Genomic DNA, 16,264 nt, shown 5'->3' with positions numbered 1-16,264 from the left:
CAATGCTCCCTTTTACATAATACAATTACTTCAGAATCCTAGATCCTTTAAAGATGTGAAAGAATTAGTGGGCATTGAAGGAAGCAACATGTATCCATATTATAATCCAGGCTTCTCTAACAAAGGAAGAGACATATACACTGTCACTCTCATTTACAAGCTGTACATGGGCCCCTGAGCTTTTTTTGAAGTGCTGATTGTCAAAACAATTTTAGAAATCTAAATAAACAAACACACAAAACCACCAAAACCACAGCACTGCAGCAGCAAGTATTTTTTACCTAGTGGACAAATTACTTTAAGACATATTTATTTATTTATACATAACCATTTATGAAAAGCTGGTTCAATTCCTTGGTTTGCTTGTTATAAAACAGTATCTTCATTTTCCAACAGGAGAATTCATGTTTTGGGATCATCAGTCGTAAGAAGCTTTTTTCAGGTTTGACTTATCTCACATGACTGTGATATACCAAGTAAAAAGACACTTTTAAAATAGACATTAGTTTAAAAATCAGTATAAGAAATCAGTATAAGAAGTCATTTTGAAAGTAAATCTCTGCTCTCCACCATAGGATATCTCATCAAGCATAATCCATCTCCATTCCTGTATCTAAGAAAAATTCGCTTAATTGCCAGATCTGTCTCACACAGCTGTGTGATCTCAAGCAATTCACAATAACTATTTATCTTCCCATTTTCATAAATGCAACTCTGGAATTTTTTCACAGCAACAGAGTGTACTAAAGCAAGGCACATGCACATACTTCTCTTTGTATCTTGAGGCACTCTGTCTTCCTCACTAGTCTTAATATTAATCTCTTTTTTGGAGCTCAGGAATAAAATTTAATATTATACAGAATAAGTAAATAGTTTTCTCCGTTGAATGTGTATGCATGTGCTTCCTTAATGTCAGCTTATATTTTAAATGATTTATCAAATTGCTTGGTATACCATATGAAATTAAAATAAACTGAAGGTAGCACTCACTTCTATTCAACACAACCATGATATTTAATATTGGAAAAATAGTTTCCTGCCTGGTATTTATAGCCAAAGTCAAAGTCAAAAGTTAAGAGCACTATTGGACTTATATTTCTTGGGACTTTTAAAACAGAAATTGCCATTTTATTCTGATCTAGGATGTTCTTTTTCTTTTCTTCAAATAAAACACAGTACTTTGTCTAGTCCAAATTCAATAATCCAATTTATTTTTTTAAACAAACTTTGGAGATCTGAAAGATGCAGAGAGGGAGAGCAGAGTCTCTGTACTTGAAGTCTGTGTGTATAGAAAGATGTGGTAGAATTTCTTGTGTATGAAAGTATCTTCAATCACAAAAAATATTTAAAGTACTATTTTGTGTGAACAGCTGAACTGAAGTGTGTCATTTAATGTGCACATATTTTCTTCTATCTGTATTAATAGTGAGAATCATCATGATACCATATATTGCAGCTAAACATCAGGAGAATTAACTAATTGATCACTAATGGTTTATTTCAAATGAAGACACCTGGTATGGTTCACTAATTTGGTCACATTATTGTATTCCTCCTGTCTTCAATGCAAAAAAAAAAAAAAAAAAGAAAATCAGTTACTTCAATAACAACGTTTTAGGGTTTGTGTTTTTTTTCTTTTTTTTAAATAGATATTCCAAGGATATTCCAACAATTGTAGATTTTTGCAGTAGGGTTTCTAATTCACTTATTTGTGTATGTATTCCCCAACTAAAAGATTGGATTAAGGCTGTCCATATATACTTGATCTAACATTTTAAAAATTTTGTCAGTTTCTTCAAATGATTAAGGGCCTCTTTAAGACAGTCACTCATTGAAATAACACAACACTGCTGCTTTACCCAGTATGCAGAGGAATGTTTGTTAACCATGTATCACTGAATGTTCTCCATTTTAAAACACAGAATTACAGAATCAACTAGGTTGGAAGAGACCTCTGGGATCATCGAGTCCAGCCTTTGACCTAACACCACTGTGTCAACTAGATCATGGCACTAAGTGCTACATCCAGTCTTTTCTTAAACACCTCCAGGGATGGTGGCTCAACCACCTCCCTGGGCAGCCCATTCCAATGCCTAATAACCCTTTCTGTGAAGAAATTTTTCCTAATGTCTAACCTGAACCTCCCCCGGTGCAGCTTGAGGCTATGTCCGCTAGTCCTGTTCCTAGTTGCCTGGGAGAAGAGGCCGACCCCCACCCCGCTACAATCTCCTTTCAGGTAGTTGTAGAGACCAATAACATATCCCCTCAGCCTCCTTTTCTCCAGGCTAAACAATCCCAGTTCCCCTAGCCGCTTCTCATAAGACAGACCCTCTAGACCCTTCACCAGCTTTGTTGCCCTCCTCTGAACTTGCTCCAGCACCCCAAAGTCTTTCTTGAAGTGAGGGGCCCAGAACTGGACACAGTACTTGAGGTGTGGCCTTACCAGTGCCAAGTACAGGGGGACAATTACTTCCCTAGTCCTGCTGGCCACACTATTCCTGATACAAGCCAGGATGCTGTTGGCCTTCTTGGCCACCTGGGCACACTGCTAGTTCATGTTCAGCCAGCTGTCCACCAATAGCCCCAGGTCCTTTTCCACTGGGCCACTTTCCAGCCACTCTTCCCCCAGCCTGTAGCACTGTATGGGGTTGTTATGGCCAAAGTGTAGGACCCGGCATTTGGCCTTGTTGAACTTCATACCATTGGTCTCGGCCCATCTATCTGACCTGTCCAGATCCCTCTGCAGAGCCTTCCTACCCTCAGGCAGATCAACACTCCCACCCAACTTAGAGTCGTCCACGGATTTACTGAGGGTGCACTCAATACCCTCATCCAGATCATCATTAAAGGTATTAAACAGGACTGGGCCCAGTACTGAGCCCTAGGGTACACCACTAGTGACTGGATGCCAACTGGATGCAGTACTGTTCACCACCACTCTCTGGGACTGGCCATCCAGCCAGTTCTTAACCCAGTGAAGAGTGCACCCATCCAAGTCATGGGCTGCCTGCTTATCCAGGAGAATTCCGTGGGAGACAGTATCAAAGGCTTTGCTGAAGTCCGAGTATAATACATCCACAGCCTTTCCCTCAACCACTAGGCGGGTCACGTGGTCATAAAAAGAGATCAGGTTGGTCAGGCAGGACATGTCTTTCCTAAACCCATGCTGACTAGGCCTGATCCCCTGGTTGTCCTCTATGTGCTGTGTAATCATACTCAGGATGATCTGTTCCACGACCTTGCCGGGCACCGAGGTCAGGCTGACAGGCCTGTAGTGCCCGGGATCCTCCTTCCGGCCCTTCTTGTGGATGGGCATCACATTGGCCAGCCTTCAGTCATCTGGGACCTCCCCGGTTAGCCAGGACTGATAATAAATAATGGAGAGCGGCTTAGCAAGCTCTTGCGCCAGCTCCCTCAGTATCCTTGGGTGGATATCGTCCAGTCCCATAGACTTGTGAGCATCCAAGTGGCACAGCAAGTAGCTAACTACTTCCTCTTGAATTATAGTCCCTGTCTACTGGCTCAGGAGGGCAGCTACCCTCAGGATAACCAGTCTTACTGTGATAAACTGAGGCAAAAAAATTATTAAGCACGTCAACCTTTTCCTCATCCCTGGTCACAATGTTCCCCCCGCATCCAATAAAGAATGGAGATATTCCCTTGATCTCCTTTTGTGGTTTATGTATTTATAAAAACACTTTTTATTATCTTTTACTTCAGTGGTCAGATTGAGTTCTAGTTGAGGTTTCGCCTTTCTAATTTTCCTTCTACATGACCTAGTGGCATCCTTGTACTCTTCCTTAGTTGCCTGCCCCTTTTTCCAAAGATCATAAACCTTCTTTTTTTCCCCTAAGTTCCTGCGAAAGCTCCCTGTTCAGCCAAGCTGGACTTCTTCCCCCATGGCTCGCCTTTTGGCTCATTAGGATGGCCTGCTCCTGCACCTTTAAGATTTCTTTCTTAAAGTATGTCCAGCTTTCCTGGACCTCTTTGTTATCAAGAACTATTTCCTGTGGGACTCTCTGAACCAATGTCCTAAATAGGCCAAAGTCTGCCCTCCAGAAGTCCAAGGTAGAGGTTTTGTTGACCCCCTTCCTTCTTTCCCCAAGAACCAAAAACTATCATTTTATGGTCGCTGTGCCCAAGACCGCCTCCAACCACCACATCTTCTACCAGACCGTCGCTGTTTGTAAACTGCAGGTCTAGTGGGGAATGGCCAAATGCACTCCTGCCTTTAATATAATGATATTAATTTCCTCTGAGGCTTTTGTTTAACAAACAATATTATTGCATCTTCTTGTTTCATAATAATTTGCTAAGCTTGATTAATTTTCTCTGAGCTACAGCAATGCTTTTACTTCCTTTCTGCACCTGGAGAGCCATACTGCAGGAACTTAGACAAGATGTCCAATAATTTTGCATGCCTAATTTGAAAAATCCAGGATCTGATCTGCCACCATCCCAACACATAAATTTACTCATGTTGTTGTCTTGAGTATCATGCTAAACACAAGCACAAGCGCAACCTCACAAACACATATATAAAACCATACATGGTTCTCAGTTCCTTACTGCCACCTCTTTCGGGAGACAGTTTTAAATTTCAAACACTGAGTCTTATACAGCTTTGAAACAGGTTGAAACTTTTTGCCAGTTCCCTCCAGATCTTGTATGCCTTAATGAAGGACAGGAAGTTCTGTTAGTTGTGGAGGGGCCAGTTGTTCCCAGCCTCCTCTGACGGAAAGACAAGCAGGGCACAGCTTGTGTTCACAGCCAGCTCCATACCTCCTGCTTTCTGCTGCTACACAGCTTTTTACGTTTTGCACATGTAAATACAAGGATGTTAGAGCACAATTTCCTGCAATACAATACAGTGTTCTTATTTCCAGTCATCAGATCCCTCAAAGTCTTGCCACACACCTAGCAACTTACTGGGACTTCCTCAGGAAATGGAGGAACATCTCAGCAAATAACTTTGTTAGGGCCATTAAAAGGAAGAGATAATTGCTAAATCTCTGTTGCATAACCTACATCTTGGTGCACGGATAATTCACAGGCCCTCCATGGGACAAAAATCAGTCCTGAGTTGTGTCTCCCGAGTTGTGCTTGGAAGGACTATCCAGTCCTAGAACAAATACTACACACTCCCTTCAAGGCTCAGGAGTGCCACTATTACCTGGATGCATATCTAGCTACTGTCTGCCACAGGATAAAACAACTTATTCTCAGAATTTTGGAGTACCAGCTCTCAAGCAGGCTGAGCAGCTCAAGTGGGGGTACAATATGAAACCTTTTGGAGATGCTTTTTGGTGATACTTTTTGGAATTCTGGTTGCCGAGTAAGTGACCTGTATTGGGTGTACAAGGCAACATTTTGGTAGCTGGGGTGGCCTGCAATGGTGGCCTCTGTGAGGAGAGGCCAGAGCTGCCCCATGCCAGACACAGCCAGTTCCAGCCAGCTCCAATGGACCCGCCGCAGGGCACAGCTGAGCCCCTCAGCAAAGATGGTGCCACCTCTAGGAAAATTTATTTAAGAAATGGTAAAAAATGCTGCACAACAGTTGAGGGAGAGGAGTGAGAAATATGTGAAACAGGCCTGCAGACACCAGGGTCAGTGAAGGAGGGGAGGAGGTGCTCCAGGCACTAGAGTAGATTCCCCTGCAACCTGTGGAGGAGACCTCAGTGGACGTGTTATTCCCCTGCAGCCCACGGACAGCCCATGCTAGAGCAGGTTTGTCCTGAAGGAACCATGGCCTGTGGACAACCCACATTAGAGCAATTTGTAATGGACTGTATGCCATTGGGAGGACCCACCCTGGAGCACGGGAAGAGTGTGAGGACGAAGGAGTGGCAGAGAGGAACTGTCGTGGACTGATCCCAGCTCCCATTCCCCATAACCCTGTGCCACTCCAAGGGAGGAGGTAGCGGAGTCAGTAACAAAGGAGTGAAGTTGAGCCTGTGAAAAATCAGGAGGGTGAAGGGAAGGTCGTTTAGGGTTTTGTCTTTGTTTCTCACCATCCAACTCTAGTCAGTTGTCAATAAATTATATTAATTTTTCCCAAGTCTAGTCTGTTTCCGCTGTAATGGTAATTAGTAAGTGATCTCCCCATCTTTACCTCAACCCGTGAGCTTTTCATCTTATTTTCTCCCCATTCTGCTGAGGAAGGGGAGTGGGAGAGTGGCTCTGTGGACATCGAGCAGCCAGCCAAGGTCAACCTACCACATGTAGTGGAATTTGTCACCATGGAGAAGCAGAAGAGTCAGTGTCCTGGTTTCCTGGGGATAAAATTTATAGAATCAAGTTTCTGTTAGATGTTGTTTCAGTTTGTGGCCAGCCATGATGATCAAGGCCACTAGCAGTTAAATCCAGGGCAGCTGATCCAGGCTGGCCCACAGATGTAGTCTATATCATTAACATCAAGTTCACTATAAAAGGGAAAGGTTGCAGGAGAGGGGTGGGGCTTCCCCCCCCCCCCCTCCCTAGTTTAAACTGAAGACTCAAACACTAAAAACACTCAAGTTACTTTTTATGAACTTATTTACACCTAAAAGTACTGAAGTACTAAAAGACTACTTACTTATTAGTATAACTGCTAGCATGACCTACCCATAATACTGTTACAACTAAGAAAGAAAAAAAACACTGTCTTACACAACTTGGACCAAGTCTAAGGCAATATATTATTTCAGTTGCTATAGTGAGAAAATTGCATTACTCCAGTATGCAAGAGGCAGAATGTTCAAGGTTTTGGCCAAGTATAATAGTTATACTAGTGTAACATACATTGGTTTCTTAAAATTGATGGGAATTTTAAGCTACGCTCCTTGTAGCTGAGGGGGAGCTCCAAACATGTGCATTTGTAAATATTTGTAGTGTAAACTACGTGAGGTTGGCATATGAGTAAGGGAGGCTTGTGACTGAAGTAGCTGTGCAAACAAAATCTCCAGGTGTAAATACAGTGTTATATATAGTGGCATATAGTTATGCCACTTTATGCCTCTTAACTTCCAGTGAGTTATAAAATCCAAGACTACAGTGACATGTTACAAAGAATGGGCTTTTTATGTATAAGGTCACATAACAATAATGCTTATCAAATGAAAAGCTGGTTCCCAGTAATACACGGTCACAGAGGAGGGCCTACAGCACAGAAAATGCCTTATGATGGGAGTTCATTAAGCAAAGGTGGATATTCCCTGATGGCTGCCTAGTACCATGCCTTTTGCTCTGGTAGTCCACCTGCCATGTATATCTGGCCAGTATTCTACCAACCAGGCCAGCCAGCTGAACCTGGGAGGACTGATCAGTAAGGAGACCACTAGAAGTTCGTGTGCAAACAGGAAAAGCAAGAAAGGGGCAAGATGAACAAGATTTGTATATTACTGTTGCAAACCCTGAAAAAGGAAATCTATCCCATAAATAGTATCACAGTGCTCTCAAACAGGCTTATGATGACTTAAGTCTACATGTAGGAGCTGGCATTTTTTGAGTGTTCAAGAGATGTTTTAATTAACTTTAAACTTAGATTTTTAGGGTGTTTCACAAGTGAACAGTAGAGAGCATCTTCAACAGACTGTAGTTTCTTTCTCATGCATTACTGGCACTCTTCTAGTAGAGCTTTAAAAAAAAATACGGTTGCATTGACTCTATTTACTTTTTCATTCCCTGTCTTCTTCTGCAATAACTTTTGAAACCACATAGCAAGTTCAACCAAGTCTATCAAAAGTGCTGGGGCTCTGAAAATATAAAATCTGTGGTTCTAAAGAGAGGTCTAAATGAATGCTCCTGATATCTGGTATTAGCTGGTATCCGACAAAGCCGAATCATTCTCTTCCTGCCCCTGCCTCCCCCTGCAGCACAGCAGTTAGTGGACATGAAAAGGAACTTGAGGTGTTCACTAGTGGGAAAGGTCAGGGAACGTAACAGAGATTGAGATGGTGGTACATAGGATAAAAGTTTGCAGAAATAAAGATCTTAGTTAGCTGTTTCCAGAACACCTATTTGTTTTATTTCTTTCAAGTACTTGGAGACTAACAGGTACAGTGTGAACCTGCAACAAAGGTAACTAGTCTCACTCTGTAAACAAGAAAAAGGTATCTACTAGCTGGTGTGCTTATGGCTGGGTCTGCTCATGTCCTCATGTTTTCTTCTCTAAAAATAGCCAGCTCTGTTTTAACATTCAAAGCCTGAATGATTTTAAAACCAAAGTGCTCTTTTGAAATAAGATACTGATTTTCAAAGCGATAGGCAAGAATCAAAATAAGCTGTACCCTGTCTTGGACCCTGCTACTGAACCCATATACTTTTCATGGTAATTGAAGCACTCAATAAATGTTGCAAGAAAGCACAACCTGTCCTAAAAAAAAAAAAAATGGTGGCAAGTGGAAACACAGTCTGAAGATGCTGCTGTTGCTCAGCAATGGCTTGCCACCTGCATTGTAACTGCTCTGGTGTACAGGACCAGGAAACACAATCACAGCATTAACCATTTGTACAGCTACAGATGAGGTAGCACTAGGCTGCTTACAGTGGTGATCATCACATGCAAACCAAGTAGCCTCAGTAAGGCTTGGAGATTACAATATTCAGAAGTTAGTTTTATTTAGCTGACTGTTGCTCACTATCCTTCTTCAGCTTCTCTTGATTCCTTTGATCTCGGCCAAAACTTAGCTATGCCAATGACTTATTTATTAATTTTTAATTTATGAGCTGATTTTCAACTAAAATTAGAACTAGAAAGCAAATTTAGGACACATAATAAAATCAATTAATTATTAATATAATCACTTCAAAAAGTGAGACCATTTGAAAACAAGTAATATCAGAGCCTCAAAGTGAGAGTTAATTTACTACAAATATATTGGTCCATTTATACAAGCTTCACTAATGCTACCTACTTATCTAAAATGAGGCTTTATTGTATTTAGCTCCAGCCTCAAGTAGTACACCAAAAAGTCTGCTAGTTGAAGTAGAGGCTACTTTAGACATACATCTTTACAGGGACTTGTTCATTTCACCTGGGCATTTACAGTATTTATTTTGGCTTTTAAAAGTTTTCTTTACCTTGTAGACTAATTCAATACACATGTATGGTAGATAGCTATAAACCAGAACTTAGTAGAGGTCATTGTTAGAACAGTAACTGCTTCTTACCGTCAGCAACAAAGAAGGTTTTACTAGATTTCCAAACCAAAATAGCAAGAACTCTGTCTTTGGTATGTCTAGCCTCTCGGGTTTTATAGGTACTAACTGTGTCCCCCCACCAGGAAAACAAAACAAAACAACCCACAGACCTAAAACTATCAGGTTCCTAATACGGACATAGGCTAAGGCTACAACTTTTAATAATTACATTAACAGCTGTAATTGTGCCTTCATGAGCAGAACAATCTGAGACTGTTGAAAACAGAGTAGGAAGAATGGAAAGCATAGGCCAAAGATAAATAAATTCCTAACAAAGCAAGGCCATCCACATTCCATTCATATCAGAAAATGTCCTTCTCTTTCCAGCCACACCAAAACTATAGGAAACTAAAGACTGTCAATATTATCACAAAATAAACATATCAAAGGCAGTTAAGAGAAAACAGTCTACTTTTTTCATTATCAGATTCCAAAGCACAACCAAGCGAATGAAAAATCTAGAACTGACTGCATGACAAGCTCCTCTTCTTCTCAAAAGAGAAGTTGCTTATTTATTTTAAAAATCCTCTGAAAGAATTACGATGTATGTGATCAGTCCGACTTGAAAGAAAAAAGGCTCTAGAAATGGTATGATAACAAGAAAATAGCCATATTTAAAACTATCATTTGACAATTCTTCATACAAAGACTAATTGTGGCTTGAAGGATCATTACTCTAAGTTTCTTCTTTAACTCTGGATGCTAGATTTATCATTTTTAACCGTGAATACGTAAGTGCTTACTGTGATTAAGTAAGTCTCCATGAATTCATTTCTTTCTCCTACACCAGAACACAGTCTAAAGCAGTCTACTATTGTCTCTGCAAGAAACAGTCACAGATTTGTCTTTATCTTGAAAATACCAAGGGTTATTGCCTAAGAGGGAGAGGAAAGAAAAAGTTTACTTGAATCTGAGTTTACACTTTCTCTAGCTAAACATTGAGAAGATTACACTAACAGACATCACGCTTATAAGGCAGGCAAGGTCTACAACCTGCAGCTGCTTTTGCAGAGAATTACTGCCTCCAACAAATAAATGGTAATTTAGACAGACCAAAAAAACCAGCAGTCTAAAGAAAAGTGTGAACTTTTCTCAGCTGTCCTGATAGATGATAACTTTAAAGCCTCATTATAACCATTTAAATGCCACTGTTTTAATTACTTCTTTAATCTTTTCAGCAAAACATTCAGTTAATTCACTGATCCAGTGTTTCTGTTCAGATGTTCTCATCACGTACAGATACTCTGTCCAGACAAGGCAGAAATTTGTAAAAAGTTATTTAACTATACTATATATGTGGTGTAAGTAAAGCCTTGCATTATACTTGCCCAATTATGAACTTATTGTTCAATTTAATTAAACTTATATAGTTAAGAAAATTTATGTATACACTTGTACCAGTTGAAGGTGTTGTATTTTGTTTTAACTTGAAAATAATTTACTTGAAGCTGATGTACTTAAGTATTTTTTAAGGCATTGCGTAAATAATTTAATAAATTTATAAATAAAATATTAAAAAACCCTATGCTTAGTTGGTCAAATTTAGCCAATTTATTTAACTAGCCACTAGGATTTATTATTTTTCTTCTACGTTTCCAGTTTCCATGCTCTGCAGTTAACAAATCTGTCTGCATTTTAAGTATCTACAGATTAATGACATTTAAAGTTAATAAAACTTTGTATCTTAGTAAGATGTAAGTATCTACTCACAAAATTGTTTTGAAATAACTACTTCTGATCAGCTGTATGTGAAGACAAGAGCTAAGCGAGTAGTGGATTTAAACTAAACTGATTTCTAATGAGTACTCTGAAAGTGGCCCACAGGCTAAATAGATAAAAAGTTTAGACTAGCTTTTTCTTCCTAGAACTGAATCTTTTTCTTTTATTTTTCTTTTAGGAATTTCTATAAAAGAAGTGATTTTTTGTCACCTTTGTTTTATTCTAAATCTTAATTTCCCTAATTTTTAGCATTTTGCAGCTGGCGGGCTGATGAGGCTCAAGTGAGGAGTAGAGGCAAATGAGAAGGGTTTTTTGGGTATGGTAAATGAAAGAGCTAGGAGGAGTGAAGGAGAAGGCAAGAAAGATGTAGTATTTATGTGACAGGATAATGATTGATTTACCTACATAAATTTCTATTGATGGTTTCTTAGTAGACAGGAGAATGCAAAATGAAATAGAATAACATAGGGGTACGAAATGAACGAAAAGCAAGCAAACTAGGCTATGCCTGCTGCATGTTAACATCTACTGAGGAGAAAGAAAATCTCTGTTGTTGTATTATATCTAGTATTGCGGTCTTTGAGCTCTTCAGGACATGTTTTAGAATTAACTGAAGAGCAGAAGGAAAAAAAATAAAGTAGTAAGTGTGGGGGGGTAGTTGTTCAGAAAGAAGAGAAGAAAAAGGGAAGAAACCAGTAACTAAGTTAGTGTATAATTAAATGTTAAGGATATTTCTTTTGTCAATCATTTCTCACTAAAGACTGCTAGATCCAGTATTTAAGGCTTCACTACTTTAAAAAGGAAAAAACTTACTCGTTCAGAAGAGCTCCTAAATGTTAAGAATATCACAGTGATTGTAGGGGCCTGGACCGTGGGAAAGTTATAGAGAGAACATACCAGTACACTGTTATGTAACAGCATGAGTTAGCAAGAAAGCATAGGGATGTGGCTTGCTTAAGTTTATAGTAAGTACCCAATTAGAACAGTAGAAGTGGCACGCAGCCAGATTGTGTACAATACTTGTAGCCAATAGCTTAGTGTGTAACCGTTACATAAGAGAGTATGTAGGTTATAAAAGAGTGTGTTAACCAAAATAAAGTGGACTATTAGAGCATCATATTGGTGTGCAGTAGTTCCTTCCTCTCGTGGACCCCAACAAGTGATAAATCTTTTTTTTAACATAAGATACTGTGATAAACATGAACCACTACCACTATTAAAAAGATATGTTAAGGTAAATGACCTGAAAACATAGACATTGCAATGGGTTGTGCTAATTGCATAACAGTGCATCTAACTTGGATTGTGTATTTATTATGTTTTGTCTACAAGCACAAATCCAACTCAAAAACAGCCAGGGGAATAGGGGTGGGGTAAATCAGTGACACCTGAGGCACAATAAATATTCTCACCCATATCCTGGAAGCATGCTGAGATGCCAGAAACCTGTAATACAGTTTTAGAAAAAGACAGCTTATTCCCATGGGTGATAGCTTCTCTGTAATAACAAAAAGCTTTGTTCAGTTTACCTTAAAATGTTGTGCATCACATGTATTTGCCTCTTGATACAGACTAAAAGCTATGTGTATCAGAAGTCAGTATTACTTATCATGAAATGCTGCTAAGATAGGAATGTCATACATACTTTACTATGCCATCTGGAAAAGAAGGAATTGGTTATAGATGCAATACAAACAAGTTCTGATCTGAAAGAAAAATCCCTCTCTCACAGGGATGTAGAGAAAGATCTCTAAACACTGTTACGGCAATTTCTAACCACTTTAAGTAACAATTGCTGCTACTGTCTTACTGCACAAGGATCACTTTCTGACCTAGTGCAGAAAGTTGAAGTGGCCAAAAACCAATCATTTTTGAGTGGGACTAGATTTTGGCTAGTATGGCAGTCAAGGACGGGATCACAGCAGCTCTAACTCCAGTTAATTTAAACCATTGTGAAACTATACCTTCAAAGGGGATTTCCAAGGCAGCTGAGAAACTCACCAATCTAGGTGAAGGAAACTGAAGAAGCTAAGGTGGCTATTCAGCAAAATGTAACTAAAAATGTAGACTTCTTCCAACTTTTGTAATTAGGAGTTCAGTTGATATCCTGCTGAAACATATTCAGCAACACAGCTGAAGGGTGGCAGGTACATTAGCTGCCCACCCTCCACTGAGCGCTGAGGCAAACAGCTTTACTCACTCTGGAAGACCAACCATGAGGTAACCTATAAGCCTGAGAGGTTTTCAGCTGCCTGACTTGTGGCTCAGATGTTGGCTCCTGGCCAACACAACTCTTCAAGCTTCAAATGATTTGACAGCTACTGTAACCACTTTCCTCTACTATACCCACACCGTGACTTGCTTCCTTCAAGCTTCTTTCCGTTGATGAGCAAACTGTGTTTTCATGTTTATATTGACTTTTCACTCTTGCAGAGTGCTAAACAAATAAATGTCCAAAGGTTTGATGCCAGATGTCAGTCAGTAATGACCCCACAATCCTCCTTTAGAGTGACAGAGCTTAACTGCGTACATGTTTCTTGAAAGGGGAGAAAGCAGCTAAGTTGCTTCCTCTTTTCAACAGCATTTGGCTGTCGCGTTGCGTTGTTTAGAGCACACTCTTTCACTCAATTGCCACTACTTTCCTTTGCCACTCCAGGAACGTTTGGACACACAACTTGCATGACTTTTTTCTTGTGTGTTTTATTTTTGTATGTTGGCATTTTTTTCCCCGATAACGAACGTGAAGCACGTTAAAGAAACACCTCACGTTAATCACTTTGGAACGAGCAGGCGTTAGGTTCTCGAAGGATGAAGACCAGCCTCCAGCCAGGTGATAGCCCTCACGGAGAGAAACGGCCTCCCCGCAGCGCCGCGCAAAGCCTTCCAAAATACACCCCGCTACCACTTTTAACTGCGTAGTTAGATTACGAAATGCAGCCGTGTTTGTCGCCGGGCTGTGATTTTTACACCGAAAACCCCAGAGCAAACACAAAAACCACGCTGCGTAGAACGCTAACGGCCGGCCCGCACTGGGCTTCTGGCCGCGCCACTCGGGTCACGGCGCCCCTCCGGGCTGGGCCGCGGCCTGCGCCTTCATACAGGGATGGAAACTACAGCCGCGCCGGCCACCGCGCCTCTTCCGTACCGCGCGCAGGGAGGGCGGGTGCTGCCTCCAGTCCCGCCGGCCCCCAGAGCGGCCCAGTGACTCATCCTGCTTCCGCCGCCTCCCTCTGAACCGCCTGCCGCCGGTGCCCGTTGACTCCGGCCGTAGCTCCTCCCTCCTCCTGCCGCTCGGTCCCAGGGCGCAGGGCTGACATCACGCCCGGGGTTTCCATCCGACCGAGGGAGGGGGAGGCTGAGCTGAGCGGCAGCGTGATGGCGGCAGTTGGGAGGACTTAAGCGGTGGCGGAGCAGAGCGGCGCAGCGCGCACCCTGATTCTGCCTGCGCCCCTCCCTGCCCGGTTCGGGGCTCCATTGTTCGAGCCGGCGAGGGTGGCAGGCGGGCCCACAGCGCAGGGCTGCGAGGAGCCGGCGACCAGCGGGAGGAGCGGCGGCCCAGGCCCCGCCGCGGCCGCAGGAGCAGCCCCCGACCCTGAGCTGCGGCACGAACCTCCCCGTGGGGCGTAGCGCAGGTCGGGGCGGCCCTGGGAAATCCGGGCCGGGCGCACGCAGGTAGGCAGAGGCCCGCCATGGCTCCTCTCCCTTTCGCCGGCCGGCAGTTGTACTGCTTCCGAAGACGGAAGGGTGGGGGCGGTTAGTGCTGAGGAGAGGGGGCCCGGGGCCCGCTGTCGGCCGCGGGGAGGCTGGATGCCCGGCGCGGGGCTGGGTTCTTGGGCCTTCTCGCTGTTTTCCGCGGAGGGAGGGAGCTGCGAGGGCCGAGGCAGGCAGCGGGGTCGAGCCGCTCTCGCTGGCTCCTGCGGGGGGAGCCAGCGTCGAGCCGCCTCGGAGGCAGGAAAGCGGCTGTGGCTTTCCTTTGGCCGTGGGGGGCGCCGGGGGAAGCGAGCATGGAGGACAGCGGCGGCCTTGGAGACGCTGCCAGTGAGCTTTGGCTGGGAGCGGCGCCTGTGCAGGCCGCGCCGCTAGCGGAGGGCCGTCTCGGGGAGCGGGAGGCAGCCCCGGCCCGGACTCCCGCGGGAGCGCCCTGGGGGCGGGCAGAGGGAGAGTGGCCGCAGGAGCGCGGTGCGGGCGGGCAGAGCTCGGGGGAGGATCGACACAGAGCAGGAGCGGGCGGCAGGGCGCAAGTTTCGCCGCTGCTCACGCTGTTTCCTGGGGTCCAGAGGGTGCCGGGTCCGGAGGCGAGGAGGTGGGCAGGCGACGGGGAGCCTGCTGCCGAGCGGCGCAGAGCGCGGCCTCCCTGGGCAGCGGCGGCCGGGCTGCGGGTAGCCGCCCGGTTCTCTGCCGCCCCGGGGTTCCCGGCCTCGCTTCGGGGCCCCGCCAGGGTTGCGGGGCTCCTTCCTATCGCTTTCCCCTCCTTCATTACCTTTGTTTGCTAGCCGGAGTAGCCCGGGTGGCTGAGATGGTGCCTGGGCACAGGGCATTTCCCACTCCGGAGCGAGGCTATCCCCACGCCCCTCGATGAGCTCTGGGTTGGGCTCTTGCATATTAGAGGGGAGCACCTCAGGGCAACAAGCCGGCGAGCCCCTAATCGCTTTCACACAGCTAAATCTGTGAGAGATGCTGCTCTTTATCTGATTATCAGTGAGTTGATATTTGCAGTCTGTTAACCGTGAGCCCGAACTTTCTCTAGCTGTATTGGATACCGTGGTGATCTCATTTAAGACGCTCTTGTATGTGAAATAATGATCATCCCATCTGTGGGATCTTGCTGGTTTGATTTAGTTGAGACAGTTGTTTTTAAATGGGACAGCCTCTGTCTTCTTGCCTCTGTCTTCTTGCCTCTGTCCACAACTGGATGTATGAATTATGTGTGTATCTGGAAATGCTTCCATTGTGTTTTGTGCATGAAACACATTTTACTAAGCAGATCTTAGCAGAACATTGTTATCTATGGTTTTTACCTGTGTGTTCAAGTAGGCAGTTTTTCTTTAAAATTTAGATTTACTTCATCCTGAAGTCAGTACTGTGGCAAAAGTTAAGCCACAAGGTATACTGCAGGCATGCAGTAAGCTCTTCTCACCCTGCAATGCTAAAGAGAATGTAATTTCCGTAATGTTTCATATTCTGCAGCCAGTGGTTCAGCAGAAATTGTCGCCTTTATAGCATCATCACCGAAAAGTCACATAAAGAAGCATAATGGCCTGTGTGCTGGGACCCAGCTGCAGTCGAGCAAAAAGCTAGACAGGTCTTCCCTTTCATGTGTTTGTGTATTTCATTTAGTTCTTTCAATTTTTATAAGTGTAACTAA

General features: G+C 43.4%; 1 protein-coding gene across 3 annotated transcripts in view; it reads left to right on the top strand.

Moving 5' to 3' along the window:
* The first annotated feature begins 14,203 nt into the window (after positions 1-14,203).
* Positions 14,204-16,264, top strand: part of CHD1 (chromodomain helicase DNA binding protein 1) — a 72,155-nt gene continuing 70,094 nt past the window's right edge. For all 3 annotated transcript variants that reach the window (XM_068422275.1, XM_068422277.1, XM_068422274.1), the window contains exon 1: positions 14,204-14,571. The gene's annotated coding sequence lies outside the window, so the exon portion shown is untranslated. The remainder of the gene's footprint in view (positions 14,572-16,264) is intronic.

Source organism: Nyctibius grandis, chromosome Z, assembly GCF_013368605.1.
Source record: "Nyctibius grandis isolate bNycGra1 chromosome Z, bNycGra1.pri, whole genome shotgun sequence".
NCBI lineage: Eukaryota > Metazoa > Chordata > Aves > Nyctibiiformes > Nyctibiidae > Nyctibius > Nyctibius grandis.
The sequence above is the reverse complement of the archived record's forward strand: the minus strand, read 5'-3'. Positions and strand labels throughout refer to the sequence as shown.